This window comes from Petromyzon marinus, chromosome 1 (assembly GCF_048934315.1).
Source record: "Petromyzon marinus isolate PM22_M1 ecotype Great Lakes invasive population chromosome 1, UKy_Petmar_22M1.pri1.0, whole genome shotgun sequence".
NCBI lineage: Eukaryota > Metazoa > Chordata > Hyperoartia > Petromyzontiformes > Petromyzontidae > Petromyzon > Petromyzon marinus.
This window is the reverse complement of record NC_133667.1, coordinates 21,694,051-21,708,994: the sequence shown is the minus strand read 5'-3', so window position 1 is coordinate 21,708,994 and position 14,944 is coordinate 21,694,051. Positions and strand designations below refer to the sequence as shown.

At 42.2% G+C, this 14,944-nt stretch overlaps 1 protein-coding gene across 14 annotated transcripts in view; it reads left to right on the top strand.

The window, feature by feature from the left end:
* Positions 1 to 14,944, top strand: part of SNCAIP (synuclein alpha interacting protein) — a 222,656-nt gene that overhangs the window by 74,630 nt on the left and 133,082 nt on the right. For 2 of the 14 annotated variants that reach the window (XM_076065648.1, XM_076065612.1), the window contains exon 1: positions 11,585 to 13,273. The exons of 11 other annotated variants lie outside the window; for them this stretch is intronic. The gene's annotated coding sequence lies outside the window, so the exon portion shown is untranslated. Of the gene's footprint in view, positions 1 to 5,763; positions 11,251 to 11,584; positions 13,274 to 14,944 lie in introns of those variants that run through there. One more of the 14 variants, XM_076065625.1, reaches the window with a different exon arrangement.

Here is a 14,944-nt window from a genome sequence, read left to right as displayed (position 1 = left end):
TAAATGTGTTGTTAAAAACTTGCCATCACCGGACACAGCCAACTCATAAGGGTTGTCACGTGAACAGAACATGCCAATTCGTCACTAGTACAGCACACCGGTGTGATGAAGCTAGTTGTAATTACTGGCGAAACGTCGTACTCAGTTTGTAAATGTTGTCGCTTGGCTCTCCAACACACCGGTGTGCTGTACTAGTGACGAATTGGCACGTTCTGTTTACACGACAACCCTTACTAGTTGGCAATGTCGGGTGGTGGCGGGTTTTAACAACACATTTATATATTTACGCGATCTAACTCAAAACCTCTATTATGAATGATTTTGCACCGTATGTAGCCAACCGTGCTAATCAGAGTATATACTTCACAATTACAGTATTTATAATACATGCAGTCTCTGCAACACTGTGAAATATTATCTTTTGCCTGAAGCCTTTAGACAGGGATGAATTTTTAATGTTGTTAAGATTGCTCGAAGAAATGTTATCATAAATACTATTTAATATTAAACAGCATTGTCAGTGCTGCAACCAGATGAAAGGTGTGCTCCTTAGGTAAAAGATAGGGCTGCTTTAAAACAAAATTACAATGAATTGCAACATTTAATCTTGAATCCTACTTTTCATCTGAAGCATAATATAGAATTCTTCATTACACAGACATGCTTTTCAAGCTTAAATGTATACCAAATATATTATTAATTATGAAATGGTAATTATAATTAGTAACCTCGTTATGTTCCTTATTCAAAAGAGTCATGCGATTGTCCATTTATCATTTTCTTTATAATTAGAGGTTAGTACAGAATCCAATAAGAGAGCAGACCTCGAAATTGGCATTATCTCCTGAGCATACAGTATTACCACGTTCAAGAGGTTCGGAACAGAGCCGTGGTGACGTCTTTTGCAATGTAAACAATCAAATGAGTTATTTTTATTTCCTTCTATATTTCCAGAATCTTGTTGCGCTTGCCCTCGTGCAAGCAGTGGCCACTGCCGCGCTGTGGACAGCCTTTCTGACAGAATGCGTATTAACGGAGGCCCTTATCAGCCCCATGCCCGAATTCCAGCGAGAGAGAGGGGGCCCCCGATTGGAGCAAGTTAATCTCTTCTGGCTCAGCGCCGCCGGGTGTTGTTTCCATGTATGCGGTGCGTTTATCCACAGTGCCCCCTGCCACCACCACCACCACAAACCACCCTCACTCCCTTCGCTCTCCCTCCCTCCCTCTCCAACCTTCATTCCCAGTGGAAAAATTGATCATATCCAGACGGCACCTACATATTTTCCTACTTCAAATGTCTGTCTTTCGCTAAAAGCCGGAGTGCCCCTTAGCTTTATTGCTTAGCAGCAGGGGTTACTCATAGTGCAGAACCCCTGAACTGGAGGGAAAGAAAAACGTAATGTCCTTCCAAGTACAGAAAGGTAGACAGAGTCCAATAATAACAACACAATTCTCTTTGTTCCACTCGTAAAGAGAGACTTTTATATTCGATCGGATCATGTGCCCATCTATGCCCAATCTCGCTTCATCCACACATATCCAGAGATATGAGGTTTATATGAAAAGGAAGCTCCTGGGCTCCAGGTGTAACGTGGAAATTCAAATCACTCGCACATGTGGTTTTTAAAAGTTGGTCTTTAAAAAAAAATCCACTTTTTTAATGTGAGAGCAAAAGAGACGAGAATTTGCATTCTCAATGTCATGAACTGTATATTCATTTCACTGCTATTACTGTTAATCAGGTGAAGAAAGTGGGGGGGAAAACCTCTCTACTCCAGCGTATTTAACAGCGGTGGTGTCACTGCAAGTTGCCCAGGTCACACCAGACTACGTTTAGAACTGTTACGATTCAGAGTAAAAATTCAAAGGCTCCATCGGCTAAACTAAGGCAACTTGTATCAGATTCTCAGATAATCTTGTGAAGCCACCCTGCGCGGCTGCCTTGTTTGCATGGTGTACTTGGCGTGCGGCAGGCTTTGTAAGAAGATATTCATTTGTTTGGTAGTCTTTTTAGAGTCTGTGGCATATATTTGGTAAACATTGAATGAAAGCATGATTATTTCCTTTTGCTGGGAATACCCCATTAATGGGACTCTCTTTCTCACATGTGCGCACAGTGCTACTCAGTGTTACTACGGAACACTGTGACGCTTGTTCCACCTTGTGGTACCCAAACCGTGTATTATTAGCTGTGGCGGGAACATATGTAACTCGGTAAGTTTATGCTACCTTTGTCCTCATCGCGACCTTCAGCCATGCACTTGCATTAAACGCTGCAAACCGCCACCACAAAGCCACTCATCCCTTCGGATTAAAGCCCTCCGGTTGTTTCTGCCGTTGGACGTAAGCTCTGTTGAGGATGCACTTTGCTGGACCAAAAGGTCAAACCGTTGTGTTTCTCACACTTAAACGGCTGCGAGGACATATTACTGAGCTGCTTTACACCAGCAGCAGGTCTGCTTTGGCGATGTCTGCATTGTAGAACGCACACGTGTAAAGTGAACCCAACAGTGCCTCTTTTAACTGAATGAGTCCGCGCAGGCGGTCAGCGTTAAAAGTCACGTGGAACCGAAGGCGGCGGTGGGGTTCGAGCATCGTTGCTGTTTACAAGGGGTGGAGCGATGCACTGATTTGCCGATTGAATGTTTGATTCGCAAAACCCGTGCTGCGCATGTAGGATTGCGTGTCTGACAATGAACGTCAGTTCGTGTACATTGTATGTAATGGGTTCAAGAGACACGTAGATCCACTCGAGGCACGACCATCCATCACGGTGCTAAAAGATGGAGTCGATTCTTGAATTGGTTTTTTTGACCCTGGATCCGGACAACATTCCAAATGGGTTCGCACACACCCACACACAGGTAAAGGTGAGATAAAGATGCAGCCCTGAAATGCACTCCAGAGGTGACTTAGCCTGCTCTTTCAATCTGGCCAAACACCTTGAAAGGCATGGGGGATACCCACACTTTACCTCACCATACGCAACCTGCGTCTTTGCTCACGGTGGTGCACCCTTTTATAATGCTGGGTTGACAGAGGCCGTTGGATTGAAGACACTCGCACCATTGTTTTGGCTGCCACGCCAGGAGATCGAAACGGCCACCTCTGGATAGATAGCCCAGTGCTGTGACCATTTCCACCACGGGAGCCACTCGGAGAGTTGATTTTAAATGCGGGACTGTCATGGAAATGGCAGGTAACGTTGTGGTTCATCCATTTTTTTGTATTGTTTGCTTTTTTGTAATTGTGTCACCCAGAGTTCCGAGCACAAAGAGCCACAAATCTGTGCAATTCTATGAGACGCCATGAGGAATTTTATCTCTGGATGTAGTGGGAGGTGATGGTGGTGGGGGGGTAGAAGGGAAGGTGCAGCAGTGGGAGTAGAGGATGAGTGGGGGGCAGGGGGTGCTGTGTACAAAGCCCAGCTCACTCTGTTTATCTGAGGAATTTTTTTTCATGAACCAACTGTGCAACGGGAAGCCTTTAGCCTGCAGCAAAGCAATGGGGAAAATTGCTACCGTGCACCCTTCCTCTCCCCAATGCCCCCCCCCCCCCCTTTCCATTGTTTTGCGTGACGTTGAGAGGAAATGTGACGCAGGGTACATGGGACATCCAGTACTGTACCTGCCATCTTCCTGAACTCTCCACAAACTGCCACCTCGCCCCCCACAACTTGCCCATCTTCTCGATCAGTGGCAACCGCGATGGTTTTAGGGCACTTAGCAAGAAGCAATGTTGAGGACCGTGCTGGAATTGTGCGTTCAACAAAATTCAAGAAATGGTTCTACTAACTGTATTTGCGTACATAAAAAAACAAGGTTGATAGCACGCTAGGCGACAAGCGAGGTTGATTATGTGGGGAGTGATGGTGTAAATAGTGAGAACACTCGTGCTCTGTGACCCTAGCTCTGCTTGAATTATCCGCCATGTGCAGAATATAGTAAAACAATTATGGCTAATCGCCTGATGAAGCTGGTTGTAATCACCAGTGTAACGTCCTTACTCAACATTGTAATTGTTGTGGGTTTACTCTCCAACATACCGCTGTGCTGAAGTGGTAATTAATTGGCACGTTTTGTTTGCGTGACAAACCTTATAAATTGGCTGTGTGGGGTGGTGGTGGGTTAACGACATTTAAATGTACACGATCTAACCCCCCCCCCCCCAAAAAAAAAATCCTTTATTATGGATCAAAAGTTGTGTCTGAACCTGTCCTGGACTTCTGTAGATCGACTCAGCCATAAAGTTATCTGTTTTAGTGTGTGTCAGCCTTAGCACTGGAAGACAACAGCAATTACACGTGGTGCTCCCCACACTACCCGTTGTGTGCCATTCTGTGTTTTTTTTTATAGGCGCTTGCTATCAACACCAAGGCCTGCAGCGTGTTGGCGCAACATCTGTAATACAGCGCTTTAGAAGAAACGTTTGATAGACTGCTGGGCTGTGAAGTTGGCAGTGGGTTTGCGATGACCGTCTTTGTAGCCCCTTTTATCCAGTTGCTCTGGTTTCCACTCACATGAAATACTCTGCTTAGTAATTGCCCCCCGACCCCCTCCCCCCCCCCAAAAAAAATGCAGAAGCTTCTTTAAAAGTTGCTTCGAGACTCGCCGAGGTTTTATCGCAGAAATAAAGGACGTCATCTTTTTGTTCACGGTATTATTTTCGATCATTATTACAAGTGGGGGAACTTATAAGAGTCTCCTAGTGATGTTCATCTCTAGTGCGGGACCTTTAACAGCCCCCCCCCCCCTCTGTGGCCCCAGGCTTTTCAGAGTGGTAATGTCATCTGAACTCTACCTCAGTCCCCTGTACCCCCCCCCCTACCACCCACTACACCCTCTTTGTACCACCTCCCCTGGCACAGCATAGCAGCTGCTTTGATGTGATATCATTTTACAAGCCAATTATTTTCGAAACTTACCACATTATAATAATTACCTGCATGAGAATCCCATTCATTGTAAATTCTTCCTATTGTGGTAGCTATTCACTTTGACCTTTACGATTGCTGACCTGTAGCGTTTAAAAAGAAAACACTAATGAATGGACAAGTAATTGTGAACGTAATTGCATAGAATTAGTATAAAACATCGTCTAGAAGACTGATAATTTCACTGTTAAAAAAATAGGATTTTGCTTCGAGAGGTCATGGAGTTGTATGCTAAGTTATGACTTTGTAAAAGGTTCAACTTGGCTTTGTAATGTAAACCCGTGCACTTTCTCACAATCGACATTTACATTAATACATTTTGCTTCGGGGGGGGGGGGAGGATGAGAAAACAAGAATAAACCCCTCGCAGCACACCGAGAAAGCGCATTAAAGCAGAGTTATTAAAGCGCGAGGCAGGGGGTGAAACTAAATAAAGTGAATATCGTGTCGAGATGGATGGAATGCACAAGAACAACAAGACTTCACTAATTAGGTCAAATGACGTCGCACGATTCAACAACACTGCATATAATGGGAAGTAATATGAATATAAATTGGGGCTTACATAAAGGGTCTTATCTTTGTTATAATCTAACATGCCAACGGGCTAATTATATGCTTTTGAATACATACGTGGTACGATGCAGTGTGTGCGGCTCTTTAAAAAGAGACTTTGTGCTCAGTGGCTAATTGTCTTGAAAATAAATGGCGTTACCTCTTCAAAATTTACCATGAGAGAGGAGGAAACTATAGAGCACCTTCAGTTAATGCATTTCATAATGTGGGTCCTGAAATTAGGTAAACATTTTCAGATACGCAGAAATCTCATCATTTGATCATGGGACCTTAATTGGCAGTATCAAAGTATGAAATGTTTAATAAGTTTTTCCCTTTCTGGCAATAAAACAGGTGTTAAGATGTTCAAACACCAAACAGAAACCTTTCGCAGCGCATGCTATGGTGTTTGCATGTTCACCACAAGTACGTGTAGACTTTATTCATTGCAAAAGATATATTTGGTATTTGAACATCTTAACACCTGTTTTATTGCCAGAAAGAGGCAAACCTATTTTTATTTTTCATACCTCATTATTTTGTTGTCATTTTTTAAATGAAGGTTACGGGTGACAGCTATGGTTAGAAATTATCATAACTTATTATTAAGACTACAATGGACTTCTTCAGGAAATGCTGATGGTTTATGTGCATACACACAACTGGCTGTGCGTCTTCTTGGAAACTCATGGTTTTCTGGCCTGCACTGTTATTCTGTTGTGATGGGTTATTCTTATCATTCATGGATATTATAACTTTTTATGTGCATGTAAATGCATGACTGTTATCTAAATATTTTTTAAAAGTTATTTTGAATGTGTCTTTATGTAATTGAATATTACCAGTCATAATAATGATCATCATAATAATAAAGTTGGTTAGTGCACTATGCTATCAAGGCAACAACCGAAGTTTTATTCCTGGCCGTGACTATCATCAGTGGCGAGTAATAACTGGACTTCATCAAGCACAATTATCACATTGACCAGCATGGTGTAATAATAGGGTTTTTCCCCTTTTTTCAGGCAACAAAAATGAAACCTTTTTACAAGGATCCATGTCTGCATTAACCACAATACCTGCAGTCAAAATGCAAACAAAAAACTAAGTAAGGAGGTCTAATGATGTAGATGCTCAACCCGAGCCCTAATTTCTTTGATAGTGCATTGTCTTTGAGCTGTATGCTTTTTGGCGGTCGAGCACCAATTGGGTCGAGGCTCAAAAGAAAGCCGTCCCTTGGTGTGGACCAATCAGTTTCAAGGACAATGCATATATTATCATAGTATGTTTTTTGTTTTCATTTTGACTGCAGGTATTGTGGTTAATGCAGACATGGATCCTTGTAAAAAGGTTTCATTTTTGTTGCCTGAAAAAAGGGGAAAACCCTATGATTACAGCATGGTGAAGTAAAGCAAAAAAAACCCATGCTGACAAACGTAGGCCTTCATCCAGCAGTGCACTGACAAAGAGTTGTATGTATGTATGTTGAACTTCATTCACACCGAATGGAGCCAACTGTGCTAATCGGAGGTGCGGAAAGCCTCACTGAATCTTTTCCGACGTTTTTAGCAGGGACCTGCAAAGCTTTCACAGCAGAGTGCGATGTTGCAATGTGTAATCCAATTGAGTAATTTGCAGGTACTTTTTCAGCACTGTGCTGTTTTGGCCAATAGCAGTTACATTGAGGGTTTTTTTCTTTCATGCCACATGGTTGATAATATCCTCTTTACAGGAGTAAACTAGGAAACTAAACTAAACTCTTTTTTATTTATTTTACTAAGTAAAGCCCACTGAGCTATAAGCTTTTTTTCAGAAGCGATCTGGCCACAAATAATAGCTCAATGAAGTGGCTTATCACGTGGACATTTATAGCAGCCAAATAATCTAGCACGTATTTCTAAATGTGAAGGAACCTACGACCTCCTGCATATTTTGCGAGGCAGATAACATCTCGCCAAACTAACCCTTCGGCTACTGGAGATGAAACAATGCTTCGATTAATCAATTCATATATTTATTAAGCTTACTATACATTCATCAAATCACATGTGTAAGAATCAATAGTTTTTTTATTTGTATGTTGTATATACATAATTCATTCAGGTGATCCCTACAAGCACTGAAAATCACTACACTCACCACAATGTAAAAATACAATAATAATTTATTCTTGAATCAAATTATGACAACTTATCAAATGACCAGGAAGGTTGAATTGTTAGTCCCGTATTGGCTTGCGTACTGATCACGAGGCTGGTTGCTTGTGTAGTGACATAGAATTGGCCACTAGGTAGCATAGCGCTGGCTGCTGGCAGGGAATGGGATCTGCAGCTTCAAGCAGCCTTCACTGACAGCAGGCCACGTGATAGACCCGAGAGGGATCTAGGGGAAAGGTTACGGAGGGGACACGTCGAGAGCCCACTCGTAGGTTCCAGAAGGGGGGCGTGGCCGGGACGGAGCCGGGCCACGCTGCCAGTAAAAGAGGGGCCCAGGGAGGGGACCTCGGGGCTGTCGTTTGGAGTGGGATCCCCGTCGTCGTTGCTGCTGAAGATCGTCACCATCATCGCCGTTGTCGTCTCCACTTGACATTGCGCTGCTAGACGTAGTTGGCTGTCTCGGTTCAGAGCCGTCAGTGTCAGACGGCGAGCGTAGTGTGTCGGGGCTAGCAACCAGTGTAGAGTTGCGTTTATGCGAGAGGCAGAGAGTGTGTAACAGTGTAGGGTGTGTGCTCGGTGTTTAATTAAAGAATTGCCTCCAAGAAGTTACGTCTCCAAGTCAGTCACTACACTTGCATTAAGCCTCTATTCTGCATCAGCTTGCATTCGCCTCAATGGAATTTGACAGATTATGAGTACTAAGAAAAAGCTTTGGAATTAAAAATATATATTCTCTATACATTTACAAAAAATGTATAGTCCTTTTTCAATTCATCAATGAATTATGGCCTTCCACTCTACGTTGATGGTGGTGATTGTTTGACTGTACTCTACCATGTTGATCAGTCCGGGTTGATGATGTGATGGCCCAGGGCCAGTCTGGATATCACTTGCCACTGATTTTAGTTGTTGCCTGGAATGAAAACCTGCTTGCCAGGTTCAGAACGTTGACCAATCGGCCCCTGCCGCCCCCTCGGCATATAAATATTGTCATGATAATACACGTGTTCTCTTATTTACAAATGTATTTTGCATTCTCTTACATATCTTGCCTCCTCATTATTTCCTTATTATATTTGGCCATGACTTAAGTGCGTGTGTAATTAAAGGCTGAGGAGCCACAAGCAGCTAAGGTGCCACAAGCAGCTAAGGTTGAATCAATCTCAGTTACTATACCCTGAAAACACCCTATAATCATGATAACTCAGAAATAAACACACGTGGGATATAATTCATATGTTGACTGATACTACAGTTTCTCTGCCAACATTTGGCGTAAAAATTACCAAGTCACCACTTTTTATACCCATTTTGCATCTTTCCACCAAAAAAAACAACTAACAAAAAAATCGATGGAAATTATTTTCCACCAATGCATGAATCAGGGTCATTCATATTTACACCTGCGTGGCCTGTAGCGGCACTTAAGAGGCCACACGTGTGTTCGCAACCGGCTCGGGGTTGTGCCGTATTTTTGCCAGGATGTTTATTTATCATGCCTCCCCCTTCAGCCCCTCCCGTATAACATACTTGTACACCAGACAAACTTCAAAGGTCAAGAAATGAGTAAATACATTCGCATGTAAATAAATGCACAAACTAATGAAACTCTAGCGGCAATATTAGGCACTGCTGGTCTCACTTCCCATCACCCTTCCGAGGGAGAGCTGCACTTTGACAACACAGTGCACGAGTAAATACAAACATATCATGTAACTGTGAGCTCTCCCATATTTGTACACCAGCAGTCATATGCCGAAATGTCAAAGGTTAGTAATAAGCTGCTGGTGTAATAAATGACTGCCCATTTATTTATTTAGCTATTTATTTATTTATTTCCGGCACATGAACAATGCTAGTAAATGTTCTCCGTAAGGCTGCCTACATGAAAAGCACACTGGAGCTGACTATAAATCCTATTAAAGTCTGCAGATTGATCCATATAGTTTTTTTTGTTAAATGCCTTATTGCTTGGTGCAATATACAAGCGCATGTGCAGCCCGCTTTTCAAGCCACTGCTGGATGAAGGCCTGCACGCCGTACGAGTCGTGAGAGCTGTTTGACCATACCTCACCACACTGGTCAGTGAGTTTGTGGAGGTGGGGGGAGTGTAGAATGACCATGGAATTTTGTTACACTGCCCACTGCTGCCCACAACACTTGGTTTTATGCATTGTGGTCACCCATATATGCACTATCCAGGCTCAAACCTGTTTAGCTTCAGATATATGATGAGATTAGGTACGTTTCTGGTGATATGGTCATTAGCTCAATAGAGATATACCATGCAATCATTGTAAGCGTCAACTCTTCTTTCTTATTGATTTCTACTGGACCAAGGAATTTGTTATTGGAGGTCTTTTTCTTTGCACGGAATTTCTAGCTTTCATCATACATTGGCTGAGGTGTGAACAGCTGGCAGCTGATGTACATTCCATATGCTCTTGAACGGTGGGCAAATCTCGAGTAATTATTAAAATTTTCAGGAGACAGGTCAACGTACAAAACAATCTATCTTTCATTGGGATGAGATCAAAGAGGGGTGAAGGTACTTTATGCTTTTTAGAATGTGTAAAAAATTCACTATGTAACACACTTTTTGTTCCAGGGTACAAAGTGTTATTATTTAATTGCTTATGCCTAAAAAGTAAATAAAATGGCTATTATTCCCCACAATCTTTGCTTTTGTGACCAGGACTTTACTTGAAGTAAAGACGCAAATGCACACCACGTTTTCTCATTGGAAATAGGTACATTTCTAAATATCACTGTCCTGGTCACAAAAGCAAAGTTTGTGGGGAATAATAGCCATTTTCTCTACTTTTGAGGGATAAATAATTAGGAAATAACACTTACTACCCAGGAACTATTTTTTTTGTTACACAGTGAAATCATATATTTTTGCCATATGGAGAGATACCAACGTACAAAAATATACTTGTTTTTACTGGGAGGTAAGTACAAGAGCTGGAGGAGGTGGGTCAGTAGAAAGAATATCCTGTTTATCCTTTATAAAATGTGGAAAATGTTTCCTCGTCCCTAAGGTACGCTGGGCCACCCTATCTTTTATACGCTACCCTGATACACTGCAGTTAAACACATGCATTATTAAAACACGAAGCACGTATTCAAAGAGCTGCATTTTGATGTTAGAGATTGTTATGTTTGATAATTATTTTATAGCTGTGAGTCTGTTTGTATATCTACCATCCTGTCATCAGAGGGAGAAATGGATAGCAACTCAGAGGTTAGTACTCTGCACTACAAACTCATATCTGACCAATAATATCCTTGGGTACGTGAGTGAATATCGTACAAGTGAATATTATCAGTAATAAAACAGTTTACGAATTCCTCCCTCCCCAATTGGACAATTTGGTGGTTGTAGTTGTATAGAAGTAGTTTATAAATGTTGCTGGGGACTGGTTGTGGCATAGTGGTTCGTGCACTGTATTAAGAACCTGATGAGTTTGATTCCCAGCGATTGCTATGAGCAGCGGTGAGTGATATCTGAGCTGGTGCTGTGCCCCTCATCCTATTCGCCAGAACACACTGATGAGCGTGGCGAAGTATGGCCCAACCATCCCGTCGACCAACACGATATGGGTAGGCCTTCATTCAGCAGTGGATTGGCACATTTTTGAAATTTGTATCATCAGAAACCTTATTGTTTCCTCTATATAAATGCTGTACAGTATATTATACGAGCTCATCTCTGCATAGCCCAATCTGAATTTTTGCATAAAAAATGAAATCAATGTCTTACTTTACCAAGTTAATTGCACTCTTCTCTGAAATTGCATTAATGTATAGTGTACTTCAATATGCTAAATAATGTATACTTCGGAAATGATAGAGGGTTCCGGCGTGTTGTGAACCTTTGGACATTGTGAATATCCTGTAACAAGTTTGAAAACTATGAACCCCCCCCCCCCCCGTTCATTTTCGCTGCACGGCATGATATCACGCTCACAACATTGCCGGTGCTAATCCTGACCAAGTACACATGTGCCGTGAAAAAGGCTCTGTGAAAGGTTTTTTTTCCATAATCACGTGATACTCGAGCATGTATGCCCATCGATAAATAGCGCATGCACACCCAGCCAGCACCCACAAATCATTGTTAGTACATCTATTATGTAAACATTTCATAAGCAGATGTATTTTCCAAATTTACGTATTAGATGGCCACACTATACATGTATACATACTTACACCGAAACCTCGTGTATTGTGCGTATGTACACACATGAGGCCGTTTACCGAGACACGCATTGCAGTGGTGTCCACAAGCCCCAAAGGGAAGACTTAAGACCAGATGGTAGGAGACTGTTCGGGAAGATTTTGAAGATAGCGTGTCTACTGTGCAGCAGCTGTGGGATCTGGTGAAGGGTAGAAAGCATTGGCAATGAGGTGTGATGGCATCAACGGCTTTGGCCACAGTGGCGTCTTGATCTTGATGTATGCACACAATGTGAGTCATCAGAGTAATTCACTTCTTAGCTCTGGAGTAGGCAGGAGAAATTAACAGATGATCTCTGCAGGCCAAAATAGCATACAGAGCTGGGCTTGCATGCCAAACGTTGGAGGGAGATGGTCTCTTACCATGATTTCAGTTGGTTTTCATAGCGGTCATCTGTGCCTGCATCCTACACAGTGGTCTTGCATTACTGATTGTATTTGAAGTTACATAATACCATCTCGCTTTTTTGACTCCTGGTATGCGGGATTTTTTTTCTCCCACATTTCATTCGTAAGCAAGTGGTTGCAGCGTTGTTCAGTTTCCAATCTGGTCCATATATGTCATTTCCTATCAAATGTGTCGACAAAAGGTTAGGCTTTGTGTTGGACATTTTCACCAGGCAACTCTAAAACAAAACTATGTTTATTTTACCAGGTCAGGCATGCTGAGCTATATAGCTCTTTTTTTAGAAGCGACCTGGCCACAAATGATAGCTCAACAAAGTGGCTTATCATGTGGAAATGTATAGCAGATAAATTATCTTAAATGCATGTTTCTAAATGTGGAGGGAAAAATCATAGGACCTGCATAACAATCTACGCCACCACGGGGAGAACATAAACTTCAAATATACAGGCATCAGAGTCAGGATCGAACCCACGACCTCCTGTATTCCAGGCGAGGTAGTTAACCCACCACCGTAGCACCCCAACTCAATGGGCACTTACCTGAAAGGGTCATTGAAGCCTGGGTCGTTTGCGTGAAGATGACCGTAATTCCCATTACCTGCTCAAAAATGTCCCTTTCAGAAAGTGGAAATGAGAGGCTTTGTGCTCAGTTGCCTAGATACAGGTCAGATGCGATCGCACATTTGCAAAGTGGAACGTTGTGGACCCTTTTGAGCCGAGAGGCTTGCTCTGCGCGGCATACGGTTCTCATTTAAACAGGGCTTCAACATAAAAAAGGGGAGTTTAGCACGGGGGCTGACGTCACACGCAGTTTAACCCAAGAATGTGGGCATAACAGGCAGAACGAATGCAGTGTGGAGGATTCAGCTGGGAACTGCAGCCAGGGCTTCTAAGGGAGCCCTTGTCTTTTACCAGTCATCAAATCGGCGCCAGTTTGTGTTTCAAACTGCAAATGGTTAGCCTTTAACGTGAAGCCCAGGTAAGCCTGAATCCATATTCTGTCTTTTTTTCCATCATTCAGCCGTTGTTGAGATGGGAATTTTTTTTTTAATCAAATGCCAAGATGTTATCTGCATGAAAAAACCCCATAGTAGCTCAATTTATTCACATGCGCTGTGCAGAGAAGACAATAAAAGTTATTCTTCTTTGCTTTTGATGAGCTTAACTTTCGGAGGCTATACGTAACCAAAATTGTACTTCTAAAAAAGAAATGTGATCGTTGTTACTCGGGCAGCTGCGTTATACGTGCATATAATTCAGTGGCACTTTGAGGTCACAGATGTGACTTAAAGAGCTAACTAACTAGTGCTGTGAATGCTTAGAATTAAAACTGCTTAGAATGTGTCATACATTTTGTATCTCAGTGCTGCAGACACCGTCATGCCATGAAGTGCTCCCCGCATTATAAAAAAAAATGTACCTCCCAACGCTTCAATCATTTTGCGAGATTGGAGTGGAAATTCATAAGGGGCGAAACCCAGTGAACTTATAACGGCTGTTACTGCGAATTTTTTTTTTTCACGAGATGTCTTTTCTGTAAATCGCTCTCGTCATTTCCCCTCCACGTCCTACTGGCTTTTATGGAAAAATGAGGTTTCAGAAGCCACGCGTGACCCGGTAAGCCAAGCGGGTCACCACAGTTCAGATATGCTTCCGCAGTCACGCATGCTGCCCGCTTAGTACATGTGTGCAACAGCTTGACAGAGCTGCAAGCATCTTGTTTCTGCGTTGTAAAGATAATTAACGTGTCGGTCATTTTTAATTCGTGGTACTTAATGGTATGCCAGAGCAGTCATAATGTAGCAGGAGCAAACCTTTCCAAGGAATTCAATGACAGTATTTTTTTATGTTTCGACGCGAGAGAGGCGTTTGTTTGTAGGCATATTTGGAGATTATCGGTAGTGCAATAGTTGAACGGGATGAATCCAGTTCTCCGCATAATGCTGTAATGTGTTGAGAATTTCAGTATAGGTTTATTATTGCCCCAAAAAAATCGTCAATATGTGAAAAAACGACCGTTCCTCAAAACGCCACCTATTGTATACCTTTAGGCTTTGGAAGGCAGTGTTATTGATGCATGTGTTGTTGAGGTGTTTGTTGTTTGTACTTGTGCACCACTGCTAATGCAATACCACCCAAGAACGTGTTATGTTATAACTCGTATCTTATGGATTCTTGCGGTTTTTTAGATGCAATATACGGTTTGTTTAGGCATACTGTATGAAGTTAAAATTCAGTACTCACTCTGAAGCAATACAAAAGTCCATTCGTTAGAACTAAGTTGCAAAAAACCCCCACATATTCAAATATTTCTAGTACAGTATATACGTAATCATCATCACCAGCCATTTCATATCAACTGCTGGATGGTGTCGTCACCGTCCCTCACGGCTACTCTCATCAATCCATCTACGCAAGCAGTTGTCATCTCAAGTACGTTTCCTTCTGCTGTTTTATCACCAGTCTCATCCATCTGCCGTCATTCCCTCTAGTGATGTTGTTTCTACCAAAGCCCATTTTACTTAACAGTCAATATGTCATTTAAAACAAAAAAAATCTTCGTTTGTTCTCTCCGATTCAAGTGTCCATCTTTCCCAGACTCCATTTGAAATTGTTTGTGGCCAATGGTAAGATACGCCTTTTCTACAAA